This window comes from Piliocolobus tephrosceles, chromosome 10, assembly GCF_002776525.5.
Source record: "Piliocolobus tephrosceles isolate RC106 chromosome 10, ASM277652v3, whole genome shotgun sequence".
NCBI lineage: Eukaryota > Metazoa > Chordata > Mammalia > Primates > Cercopithecidae > Piliocolobus > Piliocolobus tephrosceles.
This window is the reverse complement of record NC_045443.1, coordinates 76,432,428-76,457,791: the sequence shown is the minus strand read 5'-3', so window position 1 is coordinate 76,457,791 and position 25,364 is coordinate 76,432,428. Positions and strand designations below refer to the sequence as shown.

Here is a 25,364-nt window from a genome sequence, read left to right as displayed (position 1 = left end):
TCTTTCAACCAAATAAATGGTATGAAGTTAGTAAAAAAGAGGTCAAATTATACCTATAATTACACCTGTAGACCTTATCATAACAATCCTGGATGGAGATAGACCTGGGTTATTAGTGACATTATGGACAAAAATAAGTTCGGTTCAGAAACTCCAGGCAAGTTTTTGATCCTACAGTGAGTAATGTTACATAGAAAAAGAAAACTATCTTTGTTTCTAAGCAAAAGGATGTCATTTCCCATGTAAATTAAGACTGAATGCAAATAACATCACAGTTCATTCAAACAGCAATTAATTGGGGATTGCTTACATGTTTGGGGCCACTTCTTCTTTTTTAATCCATCTGGTGAACCTCAGCAACAACTGCAGGAATTGTACACGGAGTGAAAGGAGGCTGGGTTAAAAAAAATCCTCCATTAGATTTTCCCAGCCTAATCTACCTTGGGGAACGAACAGATGTAGATATTTAATAGAAATTAATCTCTTTCTGTTATTCAGTCTTACAATGCATCATTCTAATACTGATTACACTGATGTTCTAAGATATGCTGGCAAAATGCTACTGTAATACAATTTCTTTGCTGCTAGAAATGAAAGCTCTTGAGACTGCTCTTGCTTATATAGCTGCTTCAGGTGATTACATCTTTACACAGATGTTAATTATTCTCTGGAGAAAGCTGCCCCAATTGTTAGGTGAGTAGCATAATCTGGTAGTGGATACCAAAGAGTGACTTCAAGACTATTATGGTTATTGTTTCTCACCCCTGTTGAGATCTGAGCTCTACTCTGATGAATTTTGGGCAGATAGGAAAAACTTAATAAATGGTAGCCAACGAATCACCACAATGGGTTTCTAAAAGTGGGTATAGACATTAGCTTTTAGCTTATTCCAAAGTTTGGGCGTGGTTTCAATTAGGTCAAAGACACAAGGCTGTGCCTGGGGATTCTTGTTAAAACTTCAATCAGTGGTTCTCAGGCTTCACTGTGCATTAAGCTCCCCCTGGGAGATTTTAAAAAATCCTAATGCCCAGGCTTTGGTTCAGGCCTATTTAATCTGAATCTTGGGAGTGAAACCCAGGTGTCAGTATTTTAAAAACTCCCCAGGTGATCCAGGGTGAAGTGAAGGTGAAGAATTGCTGGCTTCCATGAATTGCCCTACTGTACTCAGCATATAGACTGGGGAGCTTCAGTGCAGCAATCACAGTGGGATGACCAATTTTGGAGAAACAAAGTGAGAGCTCTGGAAAAAAAGAAAAAAAGAAAAAAAGAAAAAAAAGACAAAACCCCAGAAACCATGCAGCATTGGGTATTGATGGTGGGAAGCATTCGTTTCAAAAACTTCATCCTCAGAACAAAGGATTCTCACCAAGTGAAAAGAAAAAAAAAGATGGAGAAGGAAAAGAAAAAGAAAATAAAATATGATGCAACTTCTCAAGTAAACGTGAAAGAGCTAAGCAGAACAATAGGCAGAACAATAGACATTCAGTGAATGTCTTACAAAGGGACAAACTACATAGACATCCACTGTGATTCTCTCCTCAAAACTGAAGGAACAATAAATACTATATGAGAACAACTAATGTTTTATTTATCATGGTTAGTGCAATTGAAATGATAAAGACTCACTTAAGCGCTTTGTTAATGTTTCAAGACACAGAGAGACGAGGCTAATTCTTACGCGAAAAATTGGGGAATAATGTCTGGGAAAGTCTAAGCTACACGGACAGGTTGATTCAGAGTGAATCTACTCAGGAGGAAATAAACACAGGGAATTTGATAAAAAGCAATACCAAGTTGAGGAAATGCTTAAGAAAAACCAGGCACGTGAAGGAGTTATAAAGTTTTGGGTCACTTTATGAGCAAAGGAAACATATAACTTTTTTGTTCTGCCAACAGCACACTATCATCAGAAAAAATGTTTCATAATTATTAAGTTGTGTCAGCACTATTTTTTTCTTTACCACATGTCTGGTACTCTGAACATAGTAGAAACTTAGGAAAATATTTGTTAAGTATGAGAATGAAGAAAAGCATGAGATTGCTTCTAATACCAGCTGAACTCAAAGAATTTGGATACTTAAAAGCAAATGCATATTGGGTTTAGAATCTTGCTTTACTTAATATTAGATTGGGCTACATGAAATCATCATTTTTATAGGCCAAAGAAACTAAAACATCAACAATTTCATATGGTTCATGTGTATACTTTTAAAATTTTGTTTGCCTTTTAAGATTTTAATGTGGCTTAAAATAAATAAATGCAGAGTGTGTTTTATTTGAAAGGTTGTCTTTCCAGAAGATAGATTCTGTGGATGTGCAGTTGCTTCTAGAAAAACAAAAATGGAGTCCCAGTAAAATAGCAGAATTTCTGAATGGGCATCCATGCCAGTAAGCAGCATGTAAAACAACATGACAGGACCTAATGTCATAGGCTTTATGTCTTCAAGGATGGCTGCCTTGATGCATCAGCTTGATTTTATCAAGAACATGAACAATGATTATTCTGAAAGGAAAACATCAAACTCATGGAAAATAAAAATGCAAGAATTTGAACATCACTACCTTTTCTTGCAAGATATACTTTGCCCAAATGATTATGCAGCTCAGTCAATATTTGAGAACACCTGGTTGTTCTGATAAGGAATATATTTTCCCCATCATTATGTATCCTTTCACAGATTGGGGTTCAGGATAATTTAGGCCTGACAGTTTCATATTCTGTTTTAGAAAATAGAAAAATATAATACAGGCTTCAAGTAATTAGATATAAAGCCATCAGAAGGGATGAGTTGTGGGTAGATGCGCAGGGATTTTATTAGCATACAGTAGCCATCTTGTTGCTGACAAAAAAAATGCCAGAGAGCAAATGTAAAAGTTTGTAGAGGAAACATACAGAGAATTTTCTCTGCAGTCATCATAGTACCATGAATTCTGAGGAAAGATTCCTAAACACAGCTCTTAACGTAAACTAAATAAAGATACACTATTATATTTGCTTTTTTCCCATAAGTGCCCAACGGAATGGGCATTTGTGAGTTTTTACTCATTATACCCACACGACGACTGCAGCTCAGAAACCTTACTTAATGCGACATGACAGCAAGAAGACTACCCAAAGCAACCACAGACCCTGAAGATCATCACTACACTGCTTCTTTCTAGTGGTCCTGAATGCCAGTCTGTGCTCTGTATCTTAGAGCGGTATTTTTTAGGGGGTTTTCATGTTGTACTAGATGGTCCAATTCTGTAGGCTGACATCTTTCAAACATTTTTGGAAAACTTTTACACATGGTAAGAAATACATTTTACAGCACAATTTCATATACACAGTACAAATATACAAAGTTTCACATAGCAATACTAATCCTTGCCGCATTTGATGTAACTTATATCCTTTATTTTTTCTATTCTCTTTTATTCAAAATCCCAATCACAAGCCACTAATTCGATTCCATGGCCATCCACTGTTTATGAAGCACTATTTTAAGTTATATCTTAATATAGCCTCATGCTACTGACAAAGTACAAGTCAAAGTACCTTCATATCTTATTGTAGAGATAATGTTTTGAGGACCCTTTTTACTGACCGTGTATAAAGGACAATATGTTGGAGAGCTTAGCCACTTTGCCTGGGGTCACACACAGCTGTCTGAGCATAACTATTTCTAAAACTCTTGGATATTCCAATCTTCCACAGTGAATTTGAGATAATTGTTACCTGCTATGCAGGGCATAGGTAAAGAAGGCACTGTTCCTTTTCTTTCCTTATAAGTGAATTTTCCTGACCATTAGGCTGACTTTGAGTTGGGGAAAGGGCAGTGTTTCGAAGAGGAAAACGACCTTGATGAGGAGCCTGGCCCTTAAATTGCTAAGGCCCCGATCTACATTCTGAGGCTGCAGAATAAAGGTTCCAGGAAATAATAGCTCTTCATGTAATGATACTCATTACAAAATGATCAGTCTTTTTTCAAACAGTAATTCACACAAAGCCAAATAAACTTGGCATAAAGATACTTATCCACAAAAAGAGTACAATTTTGTAAAATCTATAAATGTACAACTATCAATTTTATAAACAGCACCAAAAACTATAAGATTAGGAGAACTTGTTAACCTAAGAAAGAGTTCAAAGAAAGGGCAAGGCTGAATGTTTGAGTTTTTCTCATCATATTTGAAAATCAAAATTATTTCTCTAGAATTTTCTTGGATAAAAATGTCTAATATCTAATTTTAAATAGTGACATATCTTTAATTCTATTCTTCTTTTACAGAAAATTATTCCAAATCATGAATTCTTCCCTTCTCTTAATTACAAATCAATGCTTACTTTTATGTGTAAAATCCAAAGGAAACAAAATGAGTTATCCAGAGATCTATAATTTTAAAATCTCTGTATTAATTAACTGTAAGGTTTTTTTTCATTTGCTATAGGCCAAAAGACATGATGCTTTATTACAAATTTTCTAAGAAAAAATTTAATATAAAATATAACAAACTTAATATAAAATATAAATATTTCAGTTAGAAATAAGGAAGAGTTTCTACAATAGGTTATATGAGTTTCTTCTTTAGAAGATCTTTACATATTATAAATTTGCCTAGAGTCAGGCAAGAACTACATAACTTCTCAGGATTTCTTTTAATGTTATATTTTCCGTCAAATATTCATTTAATTTTGATGATTACTTAGGATATATATCCATGTGGAGTAAATGGAATAAAAATCCAAATAAAGAGCAAAAGTATCTCCTGATTTTCATGTCATTTGTATTCATAAATTGTTAGAAAAGAATACAAATGCTGTTTTTTTGAAGTAAATATAGTAATATAAAAAGCAAGATAACATTCATGAAACTGCTGTGCCTTTTAAGTAAAACAAAGATTCTCATGAGCCCACATTCACTTGTTTTATTTCAATACTTTATTCCTTCATGTATTTGTCAAAGCAGCACCATCCCTTGCCTTTGTATTTCTCTTTGACACAAGTGAGCTTGAGCTGCAGCATGCATACCATATTTCTCCCAATATTAGTTTCATACAGAAGTTGGATGGTTGCTTGAATAACCAGCACATGTGGCTGATACTTTGCATTTTCCTTCTTTATTACATTTTCAGAATCAATAAGAGATAAGCTCTTATACCAGCCATTGTTATCAATATCAAGGAGACACAAACACAAGATATGTGAACAAAATGAAATTCGAAATGTCAATAGGAGACACATTGTTGTAGGAAAGTACTAGATAATTAAATTTAAGAAATAACCTAAATTTTGGACTTCTCACAATACAGTGTGATATGGCAGACACAGATAAGAATTTGTACTTAAAAACACATGCAGATATCAATGCTCATTGTCTTTTCTATAATAGAACAAAGTAAATGTCTGGAAAGACAGTGTAAACCACATAGTCGTGGTTTAAATGTTAATAGATTGCTTGAGTTATAGTTTTTAAAGTCAGAAAAAATTACAATAATAGGAGAGTTATGGCAAAAATATTTAATATATTACTTATTTACCTAGATCGCCATCAGAGATTATGAACTTTTTGAGGATAGAGGCCTGCCTTTTATTTGCTCTGGGCACAGCACCTGGTATATTGCAGAGTCTCAGAAACAAATGAACAATTAGTACCTATTAAGCCTTCTCACAGAGGCTGCTGGTGAATGGCAGCATTCACAGGCACCTAAGACATTCAGGTGCACTAGCTCATGTTCAAATACCACCCACAATCCCTCAATTATGGTACAAAAACACAGAAACTTATTTTCTGAAATTCAGTTTCTTCTAGTTTCCTGTGAATATTCTAAGCTCTTCTTCTATTATTTCTGCTTGTTCTATTTATGACTCAACAAGTGTGTCTATCCCCTTATCACGCTGATATAATCTGTTTCTTCCAGTAGCCATATAGAGTTTTATACAGAGAAGATGAAGATATCTTGGCACAGTGGGTGTGTTTTGGGGTACATCATCTGGCCCTGATTTTAAATACAATCTATAAAAGAATGTCTACTGTAGCAGACATGGAAGGTTACCTTTCCAACACGTCCTAGTTTTTTCTTTGATGATGGAACTTCAGTCACAAGTAATAACTCATATTTGTCCTCTCAAATTTAGATACTACACTTCCCTTTTGCAGACGATGGTATAGGGATGGGCATTTGATGTAGCTCTGGAGGAAGACATTAGGGAAATCCATCGGTAGTCTTCTGGAAGATATTTTCTATCTTCTCCCCAGTCAGAAGAGAGAGCTTTTTAAAAAAAGAACCCCTTTCTCCTGCGTGTTCTCCTTGCAGTGACTCTGCCTTCTCTATTGCCATGGGAGGACATGTTGCTTGAGATGCTGCACAAAGTCTGGAAACATGGGGGATAGGCCCGGAGACTCCCAGAGAGGCTGACCCAGGGTTCTAATATCAATTATTTACTGAATAAACATTGGTACTCTCTAGAGTTGGATTTAATAAATAGATATAACAAAGTGACATAACAAATATTAATAATATTTAAGTAAATTTTAGTAAGGTGTTTTTTAATTTGCTATTGGGAATACCTGACTTCATACAAATCCTAATTTGATATCTTCATCCCAGTCTTTTTCCCTGAGGTCCAGCCTCCTATATTTTAACTGCCTAACTGACTTATCTTAGAAGTCTAAAGATGACCTCAAACCTAACATAAAAACAAAATTTGTTTTCTCCTCCCCTACCCATTTCTGTTGGAGTCTTCCCCATCAGAGTAAATGGCTTCACCAAAGTGTTCAAGGAAAAACTCTAGGGTAATTATTTTCATGATTCCTTCTCTCTTACTTTCCATATTCAATCCATCAACAAGTCATATAGGTTCTACTTTTAAAATTTATCTCAAGTCTACTAACTTGTCAGTAGTGTGCAGCCACAAGCCTAATCAAAATTACCAACTCTGGTAGCTGCCTCACCTGGAGTACTGCAATAACTTCCTATTGTTCTATCTGCCTGTACTCTTGACATCTAAATATTGTCTTCTGTACAGAAACTGGAATACATTTTTATAATAGTCAATCATTTTATAGCATTTTCCTGTTGAAAACCCTCCAATGGCTGTTCGTTACATTTGGCCGAAAATCAAAACTCCGTGCCATTTCTCACAAGGCTCTGCATGATTTGATTTCCATCTAAATCTATGACTTCATATCTCCAAGCATATTTCCTCATTCACTCTACACCAGCCTCTGTTGTTGTGTCTCGTTCTTTATGTCTGCAATGCTCTTCCAGGAACCATTATCAAGATTCTTCTTCATTGCCTTTGGGATTTTACACAAAGTCGTTTTCTCAATGAGGCCGTCTCTAAACAATCTATGTAAATTTCACCCCTATGTACAAGTTAAGTTCTTGCTTTCTTCTTGGCATTTATCATTAGCATACTTTACATTTTATATATATTTATTATTATATTTATTTATTATTTATATAATATTTATTATACATAATATAAATCTTACTATATACCTTGCATTATATTGGATAGATAATAAGCAAGCTATATATCTATGTATCTTGATTTATTGATATAAAGATAACATAGTATATAATGTAGATGTATTTATCTTATTATTTATTTGTTTAATATCTCATTTATTGTCTGCTTCTCCAATATAATGTAAAAACCATGATGGCAGGAATTTGGCCTATTTTGCTCACTATTGTATCCCCCAGCACCAGGTATAATGCCTAATGCATTGTACATTTTGAAATAATATTTGTTCACTGAGTGAATGAATAAGTGACTGACTGAATGAGAGAGATGACAAGTTTGATTTCTTGACCACATAGAATCAACCTCACAAAAGTAAATATTGTTTGAATAAATAAATGGTTTATAATGGAAAGCAGAACATCCCTCCACAGTTCCATTACCTTTTCACCCGGCATGATAGCTTATGGGCCGGCTTTTGTCGAGGAGTTTTGCATCTATGTTCATGAGAGATACTGGTCTATAGTATTCTTTTCTTGTATTGCCTTTGTCTGGTTTTGATATTCATGTAATTCTGTCATCACAGAAGGAGTTAGGATGTATTCCCTCTGCTTCTATCTTCCGGAAGAGATCCTAGAGAACTAGTAAAATCTCTTCTTTAAATGTTGAGTAAAATTCACTAGTCAACCCATCTGAGCTTGGCATAGGTTGGCTTTTTAGGGTTTATTTTATATATCCCTAATGTAAAGTAAATAGCGAATGGTAACTATGTATGCAGAGTACTATAGGCTCAAGTAAGGTTTTATATTCCAATAAAGAGAGGTAGCAGGGGAAGGTCATGTATAGCCTCATGGGTTCTTGAAAGGACCTTATGTCCTGCCTGGGATAAGGATATAACTATAAAACATAACAAGAGTTGAGTAAAAAAATAGTCTCATTGACTCAGCCTGAAACTTTATGTGTCTTTTTTACCCCACATCTTGAAAAGGTCTAACTAATGTTCTGGGCATAGCCTATGAGGTCGTTTAGCTAACACGTGACGTCATGAACCCATCAGCCTCAGAGTACTCCTCCTTTGTGAGAGATGTATCTTTTTGTCTAAAAAACACACACCATTTCAAATTAAAGTGTACTTGATGAATGCGTATTTCTTTTGGAGAGGACACAGACTCATTAAAAGAAATGTTCCTTATGCTTAAAAAGGCTGCCTCCTAATTTGTACTGATCACAATGACAACGCCTTCACAGTGGTGTTTGTCGAAGACTGCTTCCTGGTGCATAAACTGGTTCTAAAAGTTGCAAACACATAGCGGAATGTTTTGAATGATGGAAGCATTTCTGAAATCTAAGACGACCAGAGTGAAGGACAATATTCATTTGGATATATGCCCTTTATTTGATATGAGCCCTTTATTAAAATAAAGTTTTGGCCAGGCATGGTGGCTCACGTCTGTAATCCCAGCACTTTGGGAGGCCGAGGGGGCAGATCACGAGGTCAGATCGAGACCATCCTGGCTAACATGGTGAAACCCTGTCTCTACTAAAAATAGAAAAACTTAGCCGGGCGTGGTGGCGGGCACCTGTAGTCCCAGCTACTCGGGAGGCTGAGGCAGGAGAATGGCGTGAACCTGGGAGGCAAAGCTTGCAGTGAGCCGAGATCTCGCCACTGCACTCCAGCCTGGGCAACAGAGCAAGGCTCTGTCTCAAAATAATAATAATAATAATAATAATATAAAATAAGATAAAAAAGAAAGTTTTATTATCTCATGGTCATGCTTCATAAAACTTTAATATTTTTCAGTTCTGCATTGTGACTATCTTTATTAAGAGATATCAGAAACATTGAGGCAATTTTTCACCTGTTTTCTGAGACTGACAATGTTGATGGCATTTTTGGAAAGAAGAAAGATATGTATCTAATCCTTCATGTATACGGAGAACAACTCATTACGGTCCAGAATTCTATCACAGAGAGACATACTAATAGATATATATCCTGTTTCACAAACTAAATTTCAGCATACATATCAAATAAATAGATGATTTATATTCCAGAACAAAAATATGTAGTTTCAGGACATGAATGAAAAGGCTTTCTTAATGTGGAAAAACATTTTTCCCCTGTCAGGAGAAATGTGAATTTCATTAAATATAAACAAGAATTGCTAGCATTAGAAACCAAAAAATCTTTACTTTGGAGATACAATTGTTAATTAACAAATATATTTAATTTATAATTAAATTAAAGATAATTTTCAGTTAGTACAATATGTTAGCTAAAACACTCCAAAAATTGTAACCATGAAAGAAATTGTCACTGTTTCATTAAAAAAAAAAAAAAAAAAAAAAAACTACCGAATAATGAAAGAATTTTGGGGAAAACACAATAGATGTTTTTAAACTGTCATATGTTCTAAGGCATCAGAGATCTACAAACTAATGGTTTATCAGAGATATACAAAAAGAAATTGTAACAAATGTTACATAGCAATAAAATTCAACTTTATGATGAACACAGAGATTATTTTTATAAGGCCAGCTCTATGCACATAAATCATCTTCCTTATTTACCAGCGACATTCCTTTCAGTAGAAAAACACAAACTCAGATTTTCAGTTTGAATGTTCTTCTTAGTTAGGAGAAACTGGTGGGAAAATACTGGCCTGTGTGTCCATAACATAATGGAATATGATAAAACCAGATAAGTTTTGAATACTAGGTTACATAAAAAGCAGGCAAGGCTGCATATAATTTTTACAGTTATATATAATTTCTCTTTCCTTCTGTTTTTATTTTTCCCTCCTTCAAAGTGCTTTTCTAAAGAAAAGGGCAACGTTGTTGGTAAATAAAAATAGATTAATGTACATTTTCCTAACTACAGTTTATTGGATGAATACTGTTTGAAATTACTTCTTTTGTTGATTTAAGTAGATTAAATAAAGGGAACATCTGGTATCCAAAATAAACTTGAAGCAGACTGATCATAAACCAATTTATAAAGTCCTATTCAAGACATAAATTATGAAATAGAATTTCCTTACGTTTATACTCAGAAGTTAACCAGCAGTATATAAGAAGTCCCAACAGTTTTAGAATTAACAGTCCTAAAAGTACATAAAGAATTTGTTATCATGTCTTCTACTTGGAATGTGCCCATTAACAGGAAGGGGGTTCATGAGCAATGGTGATCAGGGTGACAGTTCTGTCACCGTAGAGGTACTTTATTGGATGCCATCAGATAGTGGTCATTTCTACTTCTATATAACATAAAAACAACCACTAACCCCAAATGATTAATCTGATTATTCTATGTATTCAGGTGCCATCTTGAAGGGGAGTCATTTTAGAAATAATGTATTTTTCTTTCTTAGATTCTCCCTTGCTTACAGTTAAATAACAAAATCACCTAGAAAATTGTGAGTGTTCATATTTCAGAAATTTAGGTTTATTATACTAAGTATAGTTTTAATACTTATCTATAAATATGTGAGAATTGGGAGGTAATACAGTAGAGTATTTCTTCATTTTTAAACAGAACTGTATTATGATTTTTCACAAAAGATAAATAGCTGTCTTTTAAAAAGAATTCAAGAAGAAATGTCAACATTCTCTTCTCAAAATATTGCATTATGTCATTCGTTGTTCTTTCCTACAATTTCAGTAAGTTTCTTTTTGGTTCTTGGTATACAGTGTGTCTTGTAATGGTATATATTCACTTTAAATCCACATTTGATGCTTCCTTCTTTTTTCTCATTTTAGCATCTTGAATTTCTTTTCTTACAAGATTGTGTCACAAACTACAAATAACTGTGGTTTTGTTGCTCTTTCCACCTTCTTGTTAATTCTTTTTCTATTGTGGGACCTAAATTGGAACCCAAGTCTCTAATGAAGTGATCATACCCAAGATTATTTTTGTTATGTTTCTATTTAAATACCTTAGAAGAATGTTTATTTTTGACATTAGCATATTGTCAACTTGTCAGCTATTGTGAACCAAAAACTCCACCTAATTTTCTGTGTATTTGATAGCAAATTATAATTCATCTTCATGTGTGTTTCTTCCACGAATATAAATATTTAATACATTTTCCATTCAATTAAATTCTATTCTTCATTGTTTTCTTATTTGTAATTATCTAATCTAATTTGTAATTTTTATTTGTAAATAGACAAATTAGGTTTTTGTTGCTGAGTTGTAGGATTTCTTTGTATATTGTGGATATTAAATCCTCATCATAACAACTAAAAAATAACAATTTACAAGATCAAATGACCAAAAAGCAAGAGAAAAAAATCTCATAATGCTATATAAAATGCATGTTTTATTCACTTTTTTGTAGGTATATTATAATTCAGCCAATAGGTTAATAAATAAAATACTTTGGGGTATTTGTGCCACAAAAATAAATAAAATAGGCATATTGTAATGGTAAATATACCACTGTGTTGCTAGGATGCTCTGAATTTTTAATTTCTTGATAAATTTTCCAGGGAATAAAAATCCATCACAGGTATTTAAAGGCTGGAATTGTTTTGAGAATTTTTAAAATCTAAGATGTAATAAAGGGATTTATACGAATTTCTTAATAATTGTCTTGGTAATTTTTCTTGGTAGTTGGTCTGTCTCTAGACACTATTAAGATTTGCCCTAGATAAAGGCATACTCAATACAATATATGTTCTCTGTATGAGATGAAACCATGGTTGTAAATATTTAGGTCTGAAAACTATTATTCTCGGATTCACTGAATGAAAAGGACAGTATCATTAAGGGAATATTGCTAAGGACCAAAGTTGTTACTGGCACATCTTTATGTATCAAATTTCTAAAATTTTAATGATGCCACAGAGGTGCCCTTTCAACAGCTAGTTAAGTTCTCTAAGATATAGAAACTTTACACTGTCTTGATTCTTTACTTTTGCAGTTATCTAAACTCTTACGCTGCTATTCTTCTTAGCAATAACTTCAAATGCGAAATTTTTATGTTCCTTAAGATTATCCTTCTAGTTCTTGAATCATCATCAGATGTAACCTATTGCATTTCAAAATGTATATTCAGACATTTATGTGTGTACCCATGTAAATGAGTATCCTGTTCTAATATCTTGGAACAGTGTGAAAAACGTATAAACAGTTTAGTGGCTAAAACTTCATACCATCTTTGTGCCAACTACACATAGTAAATGTTGAATGGTTAAGCTAGAGATCCTGGAGGAGGTTGTTTGGATAACTGGAATAAGTTCTTGCCAGATAGTTTATGATCATTGACAACTTAATACAGAAAATGCATTCCGATGTGTTGAAATGGGACACTTAATCACTGGAAAATGTAATTAAGAAAAATCTCATGACAACAAAAGATGCCGTTGAGGCCTGGGCTGTGAGGTATTTGATTCCATAATGGCCACATCGGAGCAACTCTAGTGTTACTTATGTCTGGCTATATGGATTAAATTTCTTAGGCAATTCATCTTATCTAATATGTCAATTTATGAATTTATTTGTTCCTCCCACTTAAGATGATGGAAAATCTTAAAAGAGTTAAAATAAGTGGATTATATTAATTTTAGTGCGATGTTGAAAACAGTAAGAATCAAGGAGGCTAAAATGAAGTGTAGGATTACTGACTAAACAAAAAACTTGGAGAAAGAAAATTTAGACAAAAATACGATTACAGTTAGTGAATAAACAAGATTTTGGTTGGTCTTATTATTTATATATTTGTTCCTTGTTAATAGTCAACCTCTCTACTAGACAGTAGTCTCCATGAGGACAGGGGCCTAGACAAGAGGATTTTAAGAATAACTGACATTGTAGATGCTTAATAAAATCGTTGAATAAACAAAGGTATGAACTCAGGCTGCATGATGGATAAGATTTGTTGGATCAGGGAAGTGTAGGAGACAAAAATAGATGGATTGGAAACTTAAGTGTAGTAAATATTATCAAGCAAGTTTATATGTGAGTACAACTGATGACATAGCATCAGTTATAAATTTTGAGCTATCACTTCTATGGTTTGAGGTAACAAAACCATTTGGAAAATTCACACAAGGCTGCGAGACTATACCATCACCCTCTTCTTAAGCCCAGGTTTGTATAGTAACTTTCAGGAGGTGCCAAATAGAGATTCAGGTAACTCAACACAGGCATTGACTATTCCTGCCCTAAGACACTTCTTTGAACGTTGCCAAAACTCAACCTTTGCTCTTGTTTCTTGAAAATGGAATGGAAATGAGGGGTGTTTGATACTGAACAATTCCTCTAAACACCTTTCTTCAATAAAAGATGAACCATTCTTTTTTCCCAGTCTTATTCATCTATCTCTCCAGTAGAATTTCTAGAATTAAAAGGGATTTTAGAAACTTACATGATGACCTTCTGTACTTCAAACTAACTAGTAATGGAGATTTAGACTTTCATTTCACTGAAAATTACAGTTGATGAAGAATTATGGGCAATTTTTCCAGGATGCCTTTCTAACTTCTTGCTTCCTAAACCATAGATTAGCCTAGTAGTGAGATATATCAGCCCAAAAAGAGCTATATATTGCAGGTCTTCAATTTGAAAGTATTAGTTTTTCTTCACTTTGAATGGAGAATTTTTATCATGAGCAAATAGTTCTATTTTTTTTTCCATCTTTAAAAATTGTTTTTAAGGTTAAATGAAAGTGATAGGGGCTCTACTTAGGGCTGCTAAGACATCCTTAAAATCAGAAGAATAGAGGAACAAGACAGATTCCTCCTTTTTTTGCACCTTCTTCTCTGGGTTATCCACATGCCTAACCCTCCATCCCTAGGCATGTATGCCACCTGTTCCCTTCAACTATCCAAATTTAAGAAACAGAAAATAAAGGTGAAATGGTAAAATACAAAATACTAAAATCCAAATATAACAAAATAATCTTTGTGTCCTAATGTCTGGGCTAAAAGTAACAAAAATTGCATAGTGCTGACTACATAGTAGGTATTCAATAAATATTTCATAAATTAAATGAACAACTATGCACACAAAGGCAGCAAATTGCTGATGCTTTTTTGAAAGAAATGAAGGCTAGAATTCCTTAGAAAGTGGAGCTCAATAAAACCTTGAGTAAGGAGTTAATCCACTCAGAAAAAGCTGTTGGTGGAATGCCAGAGATTCATTAGCTCTCCCTTCACTCCATTAGTTGGCACCCACTGAGTTAGCATGCATGCTCACTATCTCTCCTTATCATTTCCTCTACACAGCTGCTTTCTAAATGGATGTGTAACAGCACAGTTATCTATTCATTTTAAAAGAATTAAGGCCAGTCATGGTGGCTCACGCCTGTAATCTCAGAACTTTGGTAGGTCGAGGCAGTGGATCACCTGAGGTCATGAGTTTTTGACCAGCCTGGCCAACATGGAGAAACTCCATCTCTACTAAAAGTACAAAATTAGCTGGGCGTGGTGGCTCATGCCTGTAATCCCAGCTACTCAGGAGGCTGAGGCAGGAGAATCATTTGAATCCAGGAGGTGGAGGTTGCAGTGAGCCAGGATCACGCCACTGCACTCTAGCCTGGGCAACACAAGCAAAACTGTCTCAAAAGGAAAAGAAAAATTGAATACACCTGTTCTTCTGGATTATAAACATACCATTTATGAGCAAATTTTCTATTTAATAGCTAGTTCAATGCTGTTGGCCACTCATACTTGAGATCCTTTGGCCTTTCATTCTCTAAATCTAGCCAGCATCTCTCCCCTCCATCTCCCTCCCCCCTGCTCAGAGGAATACTGCTCATGCTATAATCCCACTTTCTCTGTGTTTTAGAAAAGTATCCTACCCTCTTTTAATTTCTCATTTATTTATAAGCAAATTTATTTTCCTTTAGCATTGATATTCAAAGTAAATATATAATTTAATATTTTTGGTTTAATGGGTTTAATTTTCAGGATCATATTATTGTTTTCAATGATACTTCCCTTCAGTTCCTAGTTTTATAACTTTTGTAATTTTACTAAAATGTGGATTTCATAAAATTGAATCTGGGCATGAAATGTCATTTATAGCATTCTTTATATTTGAAAATAAGTTTTGGGTCCCAAATATTTAACTTCTAAATGAAACTTTTGAAACACAACCCAATTAAGTAGTGCCTGTCCATAATCTAAAAACAATCTTTAAAACTAGATGGAAACAAAATAATTTTTGATATATAAAGTGATTCTTATGAATGCAGAAACAATTTAAATTATTCCAGTCTTTTCAGGACATATTTAGTTTACAAAGTAAGTTAACCTACAAACTTAAGATTTTGACCATTTTCACTTTTTAGACCTTGTCTCCATGGAGTTGGCTGTGTAGGAAGCAAAAATTAATTTTATGGGTCAAACATTCTCTGTAGTCGTTCTACTAGAACTAATGTAGATTTTTGCTGTCTTTCAGTGCCTGAGGTAATCATGACATTCTGTCTTTTCATGGTTCAGAAGACAGTTCTTTGTCCCCTAACTCTCATTTGAGTGTATACTTACTTTAGAGTTTGGTATATTAAATTAGCAAACATGTCTTACTTGTCGTACTGAGAAAATATTCTTATTAAGATTAGATAATATGGAAATATTCATTTATGAAAAAATGGAAAAATCTCAGCCCAAAGAATTCAATTTAGTTATATTAATAAAGCATCTTCTGAAAGTAAGACACTCAAGTAATTCATTTACATGGAAACCATAACAAAAAGATAGGTTGAAATTCTTTAAAAAGTGGTGTTTATTATATACTTTAATATGTAAAGTATATAACAACAAAAAGATATGTTGAAATTCTATAAAAAGTGGTGTTTATTATATACTTTAATATATACAAAATATTAAAGATAGACTTGTTATTTACAAAGCTTTGTAAAACTAAAGATTCAAATATGAAAATACTAATGAATTATACAAATTATAAATTTAATACCTTTTACCATTATAAATATCATTCATTATTTGACAGCTTGGAAAATGCTTTTAAATAACAGACATCCATATCCTTAATTAACACTAAATATTAACAATTTTAATTTAAAATATTTAAGACTCATATTAAAGGCAAAATAAACAACCTAGAATGCTTTGTGCAGCAAGTAATGAAAACATGTAGAAAAATTTTAAATCCAAATTTAACTTGATTTTGGTGTTTTTATTTTTGTTATCAGTTATGCATCTAGTTTTACAATGCTTTTCTGTCAGTTGTTTCTTTGCTCTCATTTTGTAGAGCAGTGGTTATTACACATTGGAGTACATTATAATCACCAAATATGTATATTTTAAATGCTGGTCTTAGGGCCTACTCTCAAAGATTCTGACTTAAGTCTGGCATCGGACCCAGAACATATATTTTGGTAGGTTGGTTTTAGACCACATTTTGAGATGTTTCTCAAAATACTGGTAGGACAGAAGATGAAAATGTTCCTAAAAGACATTAATGTAGAAGAGAACAAAATGGAAATATTTTCAGATCTGTATGGTAAGAATCATACTGCAAGGATATTAGGCACCTGCCCTTCATTGTAAAATGATTAAAATATCCAATGTAAATTAGTACTGTGGCAATTATTTCCTAGAAAACTAAAGTACTATAAATACTGGGTATATGCATTTCCAGAACCACTTTGTTTAAGAAGGAATCCATGTAAAGAAATGGTGATAATTTGAAAAAAATTTCAACAATAACAACTGTGATCCTATGCTGTGGTATCTTACTGTAAGAGATAGGAGAAAGTTCTAGTACTGAAATAATTTATTCCTAAAAGGTGAAGAACATTATGATTCGGTATAGTATAAGCGTATAGATACATCTATTTAATAAGTAGGTTAATTTGATAGGAATATATAGTCGGTATGTTTCTATGTATTTTTGTATTGGTGATCCACTGTAGCAAACTTCGTCAGGAAAAAGAAAAAGTCTAAGATATAAGTAGTAAAATAGAGTCTTAGAGCTTCACACTGTCACATTATTTCTCCTGTATACAGTGGAAGTAATGTGAAAGGTTATTCTTTAGAAATCCAAACTTCAGTAGCATGGGACTCCAAATAAAGATCATGAGATAATCTAATCACCTCACATTTACTTCATAGAATTGTGTGTATGCCTAATAAAAGTGTGTTAGAAATGACTTAGACCAAAGGAGTAATTTGATTGGTTAATGAAGAATCTAAGAATGATAATTGAATTTGACGGAATTCATTAGTGAAGACATTCAGACAGATACTTTACCACCCCAATTAAATACTCTAACATATGTAATAGTCACAGTGTGATATATGTACTTCGCTGTTGAATTAGCCATATAGTAAAGAATGAGACACAGCATGGTACAAAGAAACATCAGTCTGAGACAAATTCTGCTCTCCTCTCTAGCCCCTCACCCAAGACTTATGCTAAAATATCATCTCTGCAGCAGGTCACAAAAGCACAGAGGCAGATGCCATGGCATATTCTTTTAGAATGCAAGGCTGCTCAAGATCATCTACAGATAATGAACCATGACAGCTTTGGATTTGATAGAGTAAAAAATGACAGTGGGAGAAAGCAAACATGTTATACAAGGAGCCAGTGTGCCACCAGTGAAACTAGCATTTCAAAAACATTAATAATAGTAATAATTTCAGAAGATGTGACAAATACTAATTTCCCCTTAATATCACAAATACTTTTAAAGTGATACAGTTCTTCAATCTTCGGCACAAATACTACACCCCTGCCCCACCGCCACATATAAAAAGATATGGATGGATAACGGAGGTTGATCATCAACAAAATGTGTCAGAAATTTGTGTTTCCCAAATACCTTAATCAGACGGTTTCAGTGCAATTTCCAGGAATGAGGGAGTAGACAAATGAGCAGTCTTCCAATCTGAGTCCAGGCGTTTGTTCTGAGCTCTTGCTAGTTCTCTTGCTAGTTTTCCTGTTTTCCCTTGAGAGAGAGAGAGAATAATAGAAATAATCTGTGAAAATGCTAGCCTGCAACTCTGCACATTGACTGGGTATAGACTTCTGCTTATTGACTGGGTATAGACTTCTGCTTATGCAGCCCATTCATTATTCACGTCCCGCTCTAGCTTCCTCAGTTCCTGGTTGTGCTGGGTGCTCCAGGCTAAGAACCAATAGGTATGAATCATGCTGACATTTAAAAAAAACTAGAAGAATAAACATTTCAAAAGAGCAACTTTTTCATATTATTCTGACATCTCCTGCTCAATGGCATTGGTCTATAGAGGAGAAATAGCCTGTGCTGCCACAGAAGGTACCCAGTGGAATTACCAACAGCAGGGAATTATCTAAGCAATTCACACTTTGTTTTGCTAACAAGACTCCATGTTAGGATACTGGAGTGCTATCCTTTTCTGGCAATGTTCTCCTACCTTTTCAGAATTATTGAAAAGCTAACGGAGTCTATTTTGATTTGTGAATCTCTTTGTGAGCAACAACAGCTGCAGCAGTGCTAATAAAAAGGAAAGACATTGCTATTTACCTAGGAAGAACTTTGAAATACTGCACATACAAAAGCATCTGAGTGGTAGGGAAGCTCTATCAAATACTTTAATATTCCCTTCCTTCCTCGCTTTCTTTGCCCTTTCAGGCTCCCTTCCTCTCTAATTTCTTTTACATTTTCCCCATTCTTTCTTTTTAAAAATTCTTTCTGTTCTCTTTAATGCACTCCCTATTGCATTTATCTACTTTTTTGATATAAAACTGCAAAAAATTTTGCCCCATATTTCTACTGTCTTATATTTGATGGTTGAAAGTAATAATTTTAGAATACGGAATCTCAAAGTAACTGAGTTATAAAGTAGCATAATTCTTTCACAGATATAAAAACACAGGTAGACAGAATTCATGTTATCGGCTGAATCCTGTAGACCAATTAAGAATTGAGGCTTTGCATAGTAGAATGTATATTAAAATCATATTGTATACCACTAGTTTATAAAATATGTCATTTGTCAATTGAAATAAATAAATTTTTAAAAATTTAGGTTTTGTCGATTCCAGTGACTCCAATACAAATCACATCATTCTGCTGTCTTTACAGTTCAGTTTTCAACTCTCCAGAGGAAGCTGACATGGCAACACTCCGTTATATGAAGATTTGAGTTTTCCTACTACAGGATAAATGAATACATAATCCCCTACAGCTTTTATTATATTCTGAATAGAATTTTATATTTCCTCTGCAGTTATTAAACCATTCTCTTTGCCAGCCAGTGGATTGGAATCATTCTGGCATAAATCCATATAGAAAAACAAGAGAATTTACAGGGTTTGGGAAAACTTAAGTCCTTAGTTTAAAGGAACAGATTCTTCACAAGAGAGTTTTATTCCCTGAGTGGCTTCTGAGCAACATTTTGCCCAGCTGATACAGACAAGAAATAGTTGACTCCAGCTCAGGCTGCTTTTAATACTTCTTTACTATCTGTGATTTGTTTAATGAATATTAATCATCTATTTAAAACTTTTTTTTTTTTTTGGCCAGGTCATGGGGATAAAAAAGAGAAAAGACAGGTTTCTGCCTCTAAAAAAGATAGGGTGACACATATGGAAATAAAATATTTTTATAAATTGGTAACTGTCATGGTGTAAATTTGGGATATGCTAGTCAGTGAGGAAACAGTCTTCCCATCCTCAAAAATAATTCTAATTTCTCACTCTAAAAAACACAGAAAACATCACCAACACTGTGTGTTTGCCGTCTATGTGTGTCTCCTTTAGAATACCGAGCATGAGGTGATTAAACAATAATGCCATGAGCTATTGCTATCTGGGATTATTTAATGGTCTTACCCATTTGTGATTTTTCATAATTAAATTTTTTTAAACAATGATTCCAAGTATAAAGTGGCTTCTCCTCAACTCTCTGAAAGTGTTTGAAACCTTTCTCCCATGGCTACAAGTTCCAGAAAGTATCTTATTCCTCAGAGGGAATGGCCACCAGAATCAGATTCTACATGTTAGAGAAAATGCATGAGTTAGTAATACATACCCATTCTAGAAGCCAAATAGCAAAGATTAAAAATCATCTGTCATTGGGACTATGAGCTTACAAGCAAGCACAGCAGACTTCCAACAGAGTCTGGGGCAAGAGCCCCATAGATTAAAAAAAAAACACAGATTAAATAACACAGATTCAACTAGAATCATTTTCTCAGTCCCATGGTTTAAAGGATATTACCAGCTCCCACAAGAACCCACCTTGCCAAGTGTTGCATAAAGCTACATGTTGTAAATTGAAGACACTTTTGATGAAATTTATTCTTTAATTCTCTCAGGAACAATTTTCTAAATGCCAGTCTATGCCAGGCAGGGTGCAAAGCAGTGAAAGTACACCGACCAAGGAGAAAAACAACTGCCTCCTCTCACCTCATCCCACAGAACTTGCAATCTGAGGAGGGGCATTTGATAAATACACAGAGTATAACATAAGTGTTTACATAATTTAAATAGCAATAAGTTCCCAAAGGATAGGTAAAGACTCTTGAAGAGTGAAAACAGGGGAACCTCATGGAGACTTGGCTTCCATGCAGAAATCACACGTAGGTATTAAAAAGTGAGCAGGAGTTAGTTGGGTTTGGGGGTGGAGTGGGATGAGGGAGGTGAGGACTGAGCCCAACGTGGGAACTCGGGTGTGTGTGAAGACCTAAGGCAGGAAGGAACTTTACATGTTTGACAGACTTAAAAAAACAAAAAAGTTACTATGGCTTGAATATAGTGAGTTTAGAGAAACATGGAGGATGATGAAGCCAGAGGCGGGCATGGGTCAGTTTGTGCTGAGGGGTCTATGTGAGGGGGGCCATGAGAAGCCTCTGGAGGATCTAATTTCTTTAGTTGCTCTTTGAAGAATGGATTGAGGTGGAGGCAGGAATGAAGAGTGGTAGGAGATAAGATTTATCATGATTAAAAAAAATTTTTACGCCTGTAATCCCAGCACTTTGGGAGGCCGAGACGGGCGGATCACGAGGTCAGGAGATCGAGACCATCCTGGCTAACACGGTGAAACCCCGTCTCTACTGAAAATACAAAAAATTAGCCGGGTGTGGTGGCGGGCGCCTGTAGTCCCAGCTACTCGGGAGGCTGAGGCAGGAGAATGGCGTGAACCCGGAAGGCGGAGCTTGCAATGAGCCGAGATGGCGTCACTGCATTCCAGCCTGGGGGACAGAGTAAGACTCCGTCTCAAAAAAAGAAAAAAAAAAAAAATTCTTGTACCTATTCTCAGGAGTAACTATTATATTGGTTTAAAAAATAATTTTTGGAAGACCTGATGTTTAGTAGATTGATCTGTTTTCTTAATTTATAAGTAATGCTATATTTTTCTTCATAGTACTGATCATTATCTAACGTAGCTGTGCACCAAATAATACAATTTCAGTTAATGATGAATTGCATTTAAGATGCTGGTCTCATAAGCTTATAATACCATATTTTTACTGTACTATATTTCAATACACCAACATCATTGTGTTACAATTGTCTACAGTATTCAGTGCAGTAACATGTTGTACTGGTTTGGAGCTTAGGAGCAATAGGCTATACCATCTAACCGACATGTATAGTTAGCCTATATCATCTAGGTTTGTGTAAATACACTCTATGATGTTCACCCAATGACAAAATGCCTAATGATGCATTTCTCACATGTCCCTGTGAAAAAAATCTACAAAGTTAATTATTTTTCAGTTTGGTTTTTGCTGCATGTCTAGGATGTAGAACATCATTTGGCATAGAACAGTAGTAGCTCAGTAAATACATCTGGAATGAGTAAACAAATGTATTGTTTTGAAAATTGTCTCCAAGATATTAGGAATTATTTAGTGCTAATGTTCTTGTAAAGTTACTTTTATACAAGGTCAACTTGCGTAGTAAGTTGGAGCATATTAGATTAATAAAATGTGTTCCTGGTTATTTGTCATTGAAAACATTCTTTAGGTTGATTCCATACATTGGCTATGAATACTGCAAATGTAGGGGAATGGAGATACCCCTTCGATATACCGTTTTCATTTTCTTTGGATATAGACCCAGTAATGGGATTGCTGGATCATAAGGTAGTTTTATTTCTAATTTTTTGAGAAGCCTCCATAGAATGGTGGTCATCAGGGCCTGGGGTGGTTGGAGGTTGGGCTGGGGAGATGTTGGCCAAAGGACACAAAATTTCAGTTAGAAGGCATAAGTACAGGAGATCTACTGTACAACATGGTGACTATAGTTAGTAGTATGAGGTAGTCATAAAAATACTAAGAGTGGATGTAAAGTGTTCTTACCACAAAAATAGTAATTACATGAGGTAATGCATATGTTAATTAGCTAGTGTTAGTCATTTCACAATGTACATAGACTTCAAACATCATGTTGTATATGTAAATACATATAATTTTTCCTGTGATTTAAAAAATAAAGTTAAAAGAAACAGTCGTTAGAGTTGTTGTAGCTTATTAAAAAGGTATAAATAAAACTTGATTGGGCAAAGCAAATTGATGAAAAATAGAAGGCAAAGAGGCTAATGGGAAAGCAAAATACATTTGTCCTAACTAACATATTTCTCTGACACCTTAAGTTCGATTATCGTAGAGTAAGTTTCAATTATTTTAAGCACATTCTCTTGATGTTTACATAAAATTCTGAATCCTTTAGTTATTATCAATTTAGAGATAAATGCAGATAGTGGACTATCTGGCACCCTTTATTTCTTAGGGAGACTGGTGGGAATATAACTTAAGCCAAATGTATGTATTTTATACTTATCAATATTATATTGTTATGGCATAGAAATAAGTTCAAAAATCTCAAAAGTGAAAGAAAAAATCGAATGAGTTAGGAATATTAATAGATTTTTCACAGTGAAGTGTTTCTTAATTTATCAATTATTTTCTCCTAATGAACATATGTGCCATAAATTTCACTGGATTAGATATAAATTGGTTTAATATACCAACTTAAATAATTTAGAGAAATGTGCCTCATACATATATTTTTTTGCTAAGAAAAACTGCCAAGTTATTTGCTTATTGAAACCTTAATTTTAGCTTACGTGTGTTCATTTTTTCCCACAGTATAATTTTTAAAATTCTAATTTGAATATTACTTTAATATGGAAAATTAACTTTATCGTAGTCAATGTAGGTTAAAAGATTCAGTGAACCTTGGCAAAGAAAATATAAATGATTAGTTTATGATGCATTACCTTAGGTTTTTGACCTTATGTATAAGCAAATCACAGATGGTATACCAGTTAATTACCTGAGACATGAATATTTAAGGAATAATTACACTGAAATGTTCTTTGTGGCAAGATATCTTACATGATATTTACATAAGAAGAATCTCGGTTTAAAAGGGCAAAGGCAGCAAATGGGGGAGAAAATATAAGAGCGAGGCTTTCACCTACACCATTCAAGTGTTTGTTCTTAGTTTAAGAAATAATTTACAATTAAATAATTATAAATTGTATTAGAAACAGAATGTAAAACAGACATTAGGATTATGTATTTCTTCATTTAATTATCCATAAATAGGAGCTTTAATTCCTAGAAGTCTGCAAATCTCCTGAAATATTTTTTAAAATTATATATGTTTATGCATTTTCACCAGACTCTTAAAAAGTGTCAGTGATTCCCTTCCTTGAAAACAGTGTACAGAAATTGAATTTACTTGCCCAAAGTCTCACAGCTTATTAGCAGCATAGGTGAAGTATTATTCATATCTATTGATTCTCAGTCTAGTCAGTGAAAAGTGCCCTTTTCATTATACATTGCCTCTGCTATAATATACAGTCCAAGTCAAGCCATCGTAAGACTTTATTTGCCTCTAGAATCACAAAGTTAAAATAGCATAAAATACTTAGAAAAACAAGTTTCAGCTTCATTATTAAAAGCAAAATTTGTTTGATTTTTTTATCAAAAATGTTGGGAAAAACTGTTTACCATATTATTCCATGTGAAATGAAAGACACAAGAAACTTTATATAATTTTTCTTTGTCAATTGTTCAGAAAAGTGAATTTGAAAAGCTTAGCTCTCTTATCTGATTTAATCCATGGAAAAATGCATCTTTTTTTTATTATTTCTAAAATCTCAACACAGACTATGCTGTGAATTTTAACAACCTGTTTTTGTTCAACTGAATTGCCTTCACTTTCTCTAGTCCTTTGTTAGTGAGAACAGATGAATGTATTTCTTTTATCTTTTGTAAATTTATTTTTCAAATTTGATTTTGAAATTGTTCAAAAGAAGTTTGGACACCTTTATAAGATAAATTTGGTTAAGAAATGAATCTAGTCTAGAGATTTGCTAAAACTAGTTATCCTGAGAGAAAATTTTTAACGCACATGATCTATTGAACAGTGAAGAATGTATATTGGTTACTAGATAATGAATAACAGCAATAATAGAAACAGGTGACCACTGTGGGAATTTAGGCAAACTCTGGTCTGAAGTGCAGGAAAAATCTTTGGGAGAATAAATTTGGGAAAAGCAAAAAAGCACGAAAAATCTCTCTCCCTCGCTATAGACATACGTGTACACACACACACACACACACACACACACTTCAGGAAACTAAAGTCAGAGTAACTGTCAGTCACAAGCCTCCATTTAACAATAATTCTTGGATTGAACAAGCCAAGAAATTAAAAGTTTACTCTGCACAGGATTCAGTTGCTCCAAGCACAGCAGACTTTCTGACATGTGTGACTGGAGAGGGGAACTAAAAAGAGCAATACTTTGTAGGCAAGTTTTAGAAATCTAGAGAAAGGAGACTTTAGAACCAGGAAAACATTGACATGTTCTTAGAATATTTTTAGTTTCTTGTTTCAAAAGGTGTCTTTTAATAAGTTTTTCTATGAAGCATAATTAATAATATTTATACTATTTAATATATTTAAACTTTTAAATAGTTTGAAACATTTATAATATAT

The 25,364-nt window shown here is 33.8% G+C and overlaps 1 protein-coding gene across 2 annotated transcripts in view; it reads right to left on the bottom strand.

Moving 5' to 3' along the window:
• The window catches only part of SYT1 (synaptotagmin 1), a 593,135-nt gene that overhangs the window by 459,851 nt on the left and 107,920 nt on the right, over positions 1–25,364 (bottom strand). For both annotated transcript variants that reach the window (XM_023218440.3, XM_023218610.3), the window contains one exon: positions 18,247–18,372. The gene's annotated coding sequence lies outside the window, so the exon portion shown is untranslated. The remainder of the gene's footprint in view (positions 1–18,246; positions 18,373–25,364) is intronic.